Source organism: Pyxicephalus adspersus, chromosome 5 (assembly GCF_032062135.1).
Source record: "Pyxicephalus adspersus chromosome 5, UCB_Pads_2.0, whole genome shotgun sequence".
Classification (NCBI taxonomy): domain Eukaryota; kingdom Metazoa; phylum Chordata; class Amphibia; order Anura; family Pyxicephalidae; genus Pyxicephalus; species Pyxicephalus adspersus.
In genome coordinates, this window is record NC_092862.1 from 34771544 (window position 1) to 34781554 (window position 10011).

The following is a 10011-nucleotide window of genomic DNA, read 5'->3' on the forward strand; positions in this document are numbered from 1 at the left end:
CTTTGAATAAAATATTACCTATTGCTTGGTTTTTACAGATGATGCAGAAAAAATTACTTTACATAATTATATAAAATTTGGGGAAAAGCTTTGTAATGTTAAATAAGGAAATGATAGTGTTTTAGAAGCTTTTATTTTATTAAAACATTAGAAACTGATTGCTTTTCACAAACAGAAGAAACTGAATCAAAGCATTGCCGCTTGCTCATTGTGAATCCTTCCTAGAATGTACACTAAGCTACACATGTACAGTGTACACTTTTAGCATAAAGTGAGATGTATGAACTCCTGAAAAGGTTTGGATTATCAGGCACTTAAACCAGAGCAATAATAGTATATGTCCGTAATGAGGAAGTCCTATTTACATCTTTGTTAATTCTCCTAATTTGCAGTACAGATTCTCAATTTTCAAACAGAATGCCCCACCAGGTAGGTGGCAGTACAACTATTCTTACCAACATGTTTTCTATAGCTGGAAATAGTTCTCTTGAAATTTTTTTTTGAAATGTATAATATTAGTCTTAGATTTCTATGTATCTGAGATTCATGTGTATTCTCACAACCCCACATTTGGTTTTTATTACCTAGGTAGTTACTTAAACTTATTCCTTTTATTTTATATATAAACTTAAAAAAAGAACTTTAGATTTGACCAAACAATTTGATATTCTCCTGCTTAATCTTTCCATAAATATGTGTAAATATTTTGAATTTAATGATCTGGTACCTGGTGAGATCTATACCCAAGACTTCAATATACCTAATTTATTCCCCTAGCAAATTGGATAACTAAAATAGGTATTAGGATATGAATCGTGGTTCTTTTTGGATATGAGAAAGGGAATGTGTCTTGGCCAATGATATTTCCTTTTGGTGCTGCAGAACATATACTTGCTATATGAACAGAAACAACTAGTAGAGGAGGGGAAATTGGATGGATGATCCCATGCATTATGGGTTCCATACCCAAAGAAAATATAATTTTTGCACCGGAAGAGCCAGTAGAGCCCATGCAGCACCCCTTAATTGCTAAAATGATACTGTTACTGACCACCTTTTTGCGCTTATCATCTGGTTTTAATACTTTCTGAGCCATTGGGCCTAATTTATTAAAGTTCTCCAAGAGGGGAAGAAAGACTATAATGGAAGAGCCTGGGTGATCCAGCTGGAATGGATCTGGAGCAGGCTAAAAGCATTTGCCAAATAATAGCCAATGATTTTTAAGGCATCCATTCCTGGTTTGTTGGATCACCCAGGGTCCAATGATAGTCCTCACCAGTCTTAGAGAGTTTTAATAAATCAGGCTCATTGTCTAGGAGTAGGAATGCCTATTTGAAAATAGTCAAATGCTTTTATTTGTACATTTATTCTAGCTGAGTGAATGAAAGTATTGGGAGTGAGCATGGCAGCCACTAAAGTCGAATTTGTAGAAATAGGTCAGCAATGACAGCCTCTATGTTTCTAATTGAATTGCCATACATGGCAATGAAGATAACTGAATCTCATGTTGTACATTATGGTGCCCTCAAAACTGCTTTGTTCAACTATCTGCCCAGAGGTCTACAAATAGGTCCCAAGGTCCCAAGATATAATGTATAAATCCAGGTAATATAAAACAACGATAGTGCTGCAATTCTACCTGGCTTTGCATCCATGATCCCTGTTATAAAAAATATGTGTATAATATATATATTCTTTATATATACATACATATATACAGGTTGACATTCAAAAATCTGGCAACCTCTGGACCTGAGGAGTGCTGGATTTTCGAAAATGCTGTATATATGTAACATAAAATGTCTACCTCTACAGTCCTTTAAATGGATGCTAAATCCATAATGGGGCTATACAGCAGCAAATAAATGAGAAGGATTGAGCAGGAAAGCGTGTGTAAGCAAGACCCAACAGCTGATTCTGGAGTACAGCGCCATCAAAACATAAACGGCGCCTCCAGAAAACAGTGTAAGTTTGTAAATGCGCTCCGATATCAATGCCTGAAATCTGAAGGAACCGGATTATCGATGGCCGATGCTTTTGGAATGTCAAACTGTATATCTATGTAAATTTGTGTGTGTGTTTTTTTTTTTTAGTCCTGTAAATTTTTACTCACATATATTAAGGTATTTAAGTTATAATAATAACTGTTTAGATTTCATTAACAGTATATAAAAAAAAAGAAAGACATGACAATATTAACAAATTGGCAATACGTCAACATTCTGCTGTGTATGTGAAGACTCTACTACACTAGGTGATTAAACCTTGAATCCAGTAAAATCTGAAACAAATGTAAGAAAGAGGCTTATCAAGATTCATACATCTGTCACTTCTACTAAACTGTTGCAGAGAGGAATTGTTTGGTTACTTTTGCTTCAAGTAGTTATGTTTTTTGTTTTTTTCATAAATATCATATATAACAAGCATATCCTAGGAGCCTCTACAGGCCAATGTTCTTTATGGTCACTAAAGATGTTCATGTAAATAATATTTACAATTGTATGCAGACCTTTCAGGGAGACAAACTACAAGATTTTGGGAAATGTTCTACAGTAATAGGCAGATTACATAACCATCTGCTATCATCTTTCATTGAGTTCTTTCTGGTTCTGTGAAACAGTGATGAAATTGGCACGATATTTACTGACATCTGATAGTGGAAGGAGGGGGAGGAATGTGTAACACATAACTGACCACTCATTAAGCTATTCTGTGATTGGTTACAAGAGTAGAAGGAAGTGAACAGAAAACTCAACTAGGTCAAGGAATTGCACGCTAAGAATAAAATAATGTTATTTTTTCTAAAATAATTTTTCTGTTTTAAATTAAAGAATATTCAAACAGAAATTGAAGAATGATTTTAACATGCAGAATGCAAATACAGTGAAGTAGAGCAAAATTAAATAATGAAATAGAAAATATTTTACATTTTTAATGGTAAAGGGAGTAGACGTAGGTTTCAATTACCTGTCTCATGCTTCCCTGCTCTTTATATCCATAGATAAGATACAGCTTGTTAAATAAGAAACTGCATTATACAAGAAAGAGGATAGTGCCATGAGAACTAGGGATTTTGGGGCGTGTGAGAACCAGGAGTATTGGGGGGTTTTCTGGGAGTTCAGGACCTGAACACTTGGCTGTCAGCACTATGACCTTTTGGTGGATGAACCAGAAGTTCCAAAGTAATGACATAATTTAGAATAGAAGGCTGGGGAATGGCAAGTGAGGGTGCGTAGTGGATTGGCAGGCTTTCAGCGATAAAAAGGCACTGTCAAAGGACCTGGATGTCTGGTTTTGGTGAGTATGTCCTCATTCACAAGGTGTAAAATATTTAGATCCTGCAGGTTGCATTAGAGAAAGGTGGGGAGGCTGGCAAAAGTTTAGATTGTGCCTGGAGATGGGCTTTAATAGCAATGGTAATGGAAAATTTTTAATTTTCGGGCTTCATCCCTAGGATTATGCTTAGTTGCATATTAGTAGTTCTGTGCTGCAAGGTCACTTAAATTCATGAACCTAAAACAGGTGTATTGCAGAATGGCCAAGTATTTATTTATTGCCAAATTAGTAACTATTTTTATTTTTTTTTTAATTCCTGTGCTTAGAATATTTTTTTTATTGCATAACCATAAAGCAAATAATAGTACTTTGTGTAAAAAGTCCAGCGCTTCTCAAAAGGTCCCCAGACAAGCAGAAATGGTTGGTTTACAAATGCCACCAACATAGAGAGGAACAAATCTCTTCAAATCCTTTCTGCTGGCAGCATAATCCGTTTTGTTGTTTTTACATGGCAAATCATAGAAAGAAAAAAAACAGCCCCCAGAGAGTTCTCTCATTTCTCCCTTTTTGTTATGAACACAGCTAGAAAGGTATGCAGATGAAAAAGTGTAGGTGAAAAGTGATTCTTTGCCAGTGGAGGTATCATATTAGAGAATATAGGGATTATAGGCATGAAAAATATAGTTGTGATTAAGTACAAAACCACTAACTGTACTTATTAAATAAGCTTTGGTTTTTGGCAAATTTTAGCCAAATTCTCTGCAAGTTCTGTTCCACATGAATCAAGTCAATCATTGCTCATGTCAAACTTCACATCACATTGTAAATGTTTGAGAGTTTTCATATTAAAAGCAGCATGAAAAGGGATTCAGTAGTACCATGGCTCAAAGTCACTGAATTTGATTTACTAAGAGAGTAGAGACTGTTCATTCAGCAAAGTGAATGCTTACAGAGCTTAGTAAATATGATGAAACTGTAGTTATTTCAATCATCCAATCAAGTGCATTTTTTAATTTTCCTTACATATGATTGGGTATTTCTTTTGAAATCATTTTCACTTTTTTCATTTAGCTCAGTAAATGGTTATTAATTTTAATTAATAAATCAACTTCACTGTCTTTTATTTTTCATCCTGCTATGAATAGAAATATGGACAAGCCATGCAAGTTGTCATATCTAAAGATGAATCAATTATGTGACATACTATTCACCACTGATAGCTTATTTCAACAATATTAGGTTTCAGCCTTGAAACTTATTATTGGATAATATGGCACGCACAACCATTAACAACATTAACCATTCATTTAAGAAACTTTTTAGCAGAACTGATTATTATTTTGGTTAGGTGGACTTGTAGATGTATCAAACATCCAACTGTGCAAAAGTGTTTTTTATAACATTATTTAACCATTTACATTTTACAATAGATCAAGAGGATAAAAGAAAAAACAAACATCAGTCATAACAAACAGGGGAAAAGCAAAATAAAAAACCAAACATTGATATGATCTACATTTGAATACAAACATACCATTTAGAGTGAGAGAGGTATGACTGGAGGGGTAAGAAAGGGGAAATGGCAGTGGAGTAATCTTGCTCAAAGAATGTGATCTAAAGAGAAAGAAGATTCTGTTTTTTTTTTAATAACTTTTCATAAGTGACAAGTTTACTTTTCTGTGGCTATAACCATTATGTTTTGGAGTCTGCACCAAAAAATAAAGTAAATTTTATTTTAAAGACTCTTCAGTTAGACCCATATATGTATTTCCTCCCGTTATTCTAAAATCCACAGGTCTGTCTGTGCTTCTAATCAGATCTGCTCCCATAATTAACCAGGATTATGATTTTCAGCAAATGTTTCATGTAAATCACTGCACGTTGGAAGTCTTTAATCTCCGGTTTCCTTATAGGTGGTTTAATAATTGCAGAAATAAAATAATCTGTTTTGCATTTAGTTATGAATTCATGATTTAGAATTAACCTTTAACATATATGTACTGTGTAATCAACTATATTTATCACTGTTTTCAGCTTTATCCTGCGAAAAGGAATGTATACTAAATTATTAACCATCTGTCAGCCTAGAATGTTCCTAATATTGCAGTCCGTTAACTGAAACCCATGGAATATCATACAGCTGCCTGAGTTTACTTGCCAAGTGGCTATGTATTTCTGTAGATGTATTTTTTTTTTTCAGAAACAGTCTGGAAATTAAAGGCGCATTGTTTTAGAAATTAACTGAATAAAGACCCATGTCAACAGACTATGGGCTTGTGTTGATGCATCAGTTTTATTTGTTTTTGGGATCATTTAGAATTCAATCACTTGAATAAGAATTCAAGTGCACTTGACCTGATATTGACCTCCTTCTGACTTGCTTCAAAATGATTTTGCATTTCTATAAATTTGTTTGGGAACCCTATTTGATACATGCCCACAACTTTTGAACTTTTTGAATAGTATATCCATCCAAAACTGGAGATTTGGTATTTGAGGGAATATACTAACTAAACATGTCCTGTTCATGTATTTCCTCAAATGTATCTGTAAAGCAAAAAATACATCTGTATGGTGGCAAGTTAGCCACTAGGTCAATGCTATTCTTGTTTTTATGTATTTTGGGCCACTTGGTTATGGCCCTCAGATTTTTATCTGCTTAAACATGGCTCAAGTAAATAATGGTAAATAAATACAAGTGGACAGTGGTAGTCTTGTTTGTGGTAATTTCCCACCATGTCTAGTATTCTTATCTAAGCAGAGGAGTCTTGTGCCATATACTGGGTTGACAATTTCAATGTTTGGATATTGTACTCGTGTTGGTACTGTTTATACCACCAACTTCCTCTGAGGACAGTGGCTCACAACATGAAGTGGAAATCCACCACTTAATGCAGTTGCTATTCTCAGGGCAGAGGATTCCTGGTGGGGATGATGGGGAAATATCCTTATAAATATTCCCTGTAATATTTGTTGGAATGGTTGCTTATAGTCTCCATTGGTAGATCATGGGTGATAATACAGAGCCATGACAGAATCATCAATTAGTTTTGTAATGAAAGTTGTACTTTTTCCTTATAAGATTCTTTATTCAAAGAGACAACTAAAAACAATAGCAAACATTCAATAAAACAACAAAGGAAAATCAATAAAATGTAAATAAAAGTATACCCAAAAAAGGACTATAAGTATCAAATGAAAACAGGATCCAGAATTTAAAAAAAAGGGAGAGTGGGGAAAGAAAAAACCTGGTAAGGGCAAAATATTGTCGTTTCCAGTACAGCAATAAAGCACAATTCAAGAGAGCTCAAGGTAATCATATTCCAGTGTCCAGGTATCCCTTATGTTCTACTTAGCCCTGGTACTGCTTCCAGTAAAATCAAAGCAAACCAACTTTCCTCAGTACCATTGATTGAAGGGGTAAGATCTTCCATAAGGATGATGGCATTTACCAGAAACCTATAGTGGGGGAATCTGAATGTCTCCACAATAAAGACACACACGTCTTGCCTGTATTCATTAAGTGTTTCAAAGGGCCTAACATTGTGATGGAGTAGGAGAAAAGGAAGATCATCTGGCACATGGCGATCCTTACATTTTTGAACAATCTCCCATATTTTGAAGTGAAAGAAAGCTGTCTTTTAAAACAACTACAAATTCTCTTTGAAATAGTGCTGGGTATCCCATAGGAGTTACATCATTCCAGCCTGGCAAATCAGTATGACCTGCCTAGTTGCAATTTTTAAGGTTAGGGTTTAGTTCAGTTTTAAAGGGTTGTATGGTGATAAAACACCCCATCTCTGGCTTCTGTAACACAATGATTTTGAGCCATACTAACATTGTATCATGTAGGCCTTCTAATATCAATATCACTCACTTAGCGGCTTATGAAAAAACAACTTTTGAGAAAAACAAGGGCAGACTTGTTTAAAGTCCAGCCTGGGTGACAGCCATGGCTACCTCCCTAGATACATTGTAAAAGTAAGCACAGCCATCACATCCAGTTACAGGAAGAATAATATTTGTTTGGGTTTTTTTCTTAACTTCAAAGGGTGTGTCTGCCCACCTTATTTTATATATATCTATCTATATATATATATATATATATATGTATGTATATAAGTATATATATATTTATATATATATATATATGTAACATTACCACTTCTAGTTTTTCATGCATTTGAAAGAAAAATCCCCCTGGAGACTATCTCCCATAAAACCTTTTAAATTAGGTATATCTTTATAACCAGAGATGTAAGAGGTTGAATAACTTCCATGACATCTATCAATAAAAATACAGTATATACATACATTTTCATTAAACTTTTGCTTTGAATAATATCTTGACTATATTATATTCTTATACAGATCAATATAAGACAATGCAATACAGGAGATCTCTAAAATCATACAAGCACAGTACATAATAATAGATAATTCACCCTCGGTAAAGCACAAATAAGTTGAAGCTTTCTTAGAATACCATTTTCTCAGAACATTAACTTGCCTTGCTTATTTACTGTGTCAGTTATCTACTGCTTTTGTTGCAAGCAGATAGTCTGTAAAATGTATCCAAGAACAAAAATGTAATACAATGCAGGTTACTGGTTGTTAGATGTGGTGACTGCAGCAGATTTCAGCCTTCCTTCATTTTTACCTGTTGATCCTGCCTGTAACCTGGGGTAACAATGCTCACCCCTTTACTTTATCTAAGAAGAAGCAGAGTGCAGACTTTCTTCCGCTTTCGAATTTCCCAGATAATTAGACCCAAGCAAGGGCTCAAAAAAAATCATTTTTTGCTCCATTTTTGTAGGGGTATCCAATGTTTCACCTACACACTCACAGTACTTGCGTCACCCACACCTGGAGCACAAGTACTCAGCCCTCCTAAACATTTGTTCTGATTTTGTCCGACTCAGTTGTCCCAAGGTGTCCCCACATGCTTCTGGAATAATTTCAGAATGCTCCAGGACACCTTGTAGGCCAACACACACAAAAATAAAAAATGCTTTATTAAAAAATAGTCCCTTTATTAACCCTAATTAGTTAATATTATTTTTTTTATTCTTTTTCAGATTTTGTTTTAAAATTGCATTCATTTCTGTAGCACCACATGTGCAGACAGTTTGTAATTTGCAGAATAAAATTTGCACTTTTGATAAGTAATAACTGTCTTAGCGCACAACTTGGTTTTCTTGTACCATAAGAAGTAAAATGATCTTGTTTTAAATGGGACTTTACATTAGGCAAAACTCATAAACTGTATATTTCAAGCATATTCCTTTTCTTTAATAACAATATGTAAATAACATATATTATAAAAAAAATTTCTAAAAATAATTGTTATTAAAAAAAAAATACATATATTTTAAATATATTGTTTATGAGTTTTGCCAAATGAAAAGTCCTGTTTAAAATAAATTCCTTTTACTTTCTTTAGAGACTTATTGGGATGTGGCATTTATAGAATTATACCCAGAGGTACTACTTTTCTTGTACCATACTAACTGTATGAGTTCATTGGTAGAACAAAATGTGTGCTTAGAACTAGTGAACAGCAGCTGTCATTTTGTTACCTTGTGCCAACCCTGTCATTGGACATACACACTCCACTCCATTGAGATGTACACTCCATCCATCTTAGTTCTGGATGAAGGGTTCACAAACATTGCCATGTCGTCTTGGGTACCTTGGTATGCAAACCTGCTCCATAGGAAATGCACAACCTCAATAATTTCACAACCTCAAAATGTATATATATATTTATATATATATATATATATATATATATATATATATATATTTATTTATATATATATATATATATATATACATATTGATAAAATGCACACACTCCACTCTTCTCAAAATGGTATGGATTTATTATTGTATTATATTTAGGTAAATTATTTAAATCAGATTTGGCAAAGCTGTGCCATGCACAGAGATAAATAGAGGAAGGTTATTCCTTACTCCTTGCACTGGTCAGTTGTTACATATATTATGCAAGTGTGAAAATCCATATTCCTGAAAGAAAATAGCACATTGTTCTCACAGTATGCATGTAAATGCTATAATTACACATAATGGTGCATTTAAATTATGGAGACTGGAAGGTTCCACTGGGAGTGTGAATTCTGTGAAATTAATCTGTGTAAATCTCATTTGTGCACACTAAGTGTGAATCCCGAGCCTATAGCTCTTGTTGTATGTGCTGACTGTTTACAGGATTGGATGTGTCAATGTTGTTTTCTCACTCAATGTGCAGTGACTGTAGGTAATGTGAACATTATAAAGTAAAACTGTGCATTCATTACTATGTAACTGTCTGACAGTTTCATGGGTCTGATATTAATATGTAATTGAAGAATCTAAAATTCTTTCAGTATTTTCATTGGGAGTAAAACCTTGAGGTTTTCAGAACTAAAAAGTGCATGTTGCATATATGGGAATATACTATTGGCATCTACGGACAGTTGAAAACAGATAACACAGCCACTGGAAAAATCTGAATTTCCCATTGGTAACAATGGATACTTCAGTGAACTTTATAAGTATAATGGAGCCTGATAGGAAATGAATATTATATCCTTTGTTGATATTGGCAGTGGTGGATACTTTAACAACCTGGTAATGAATAATTTAGTCTGATAGGAAATTATTATTGTATCCCTTGTTGATTTTGGCAACAATGGATATATTACAGCCTGTAAAGTCATAATGGAACCTTAA

At 34.0% G+C, this 10011-nt stretch overlaps 1 protein-coding gene across 2 annotated transcripts in view; it reads left to right on the forward strand.

The window, feature by feature from the left end:
• The window catches only part of CYP7B1 (cytochrome P450 family 7 subfamily B member 1), a 120833-nt gene that overhangs the window by 105899 nt on the left and 4923 nt on the right, over positions 1 to 10011 (forward strand). The window lies entirely within an intron of this gene.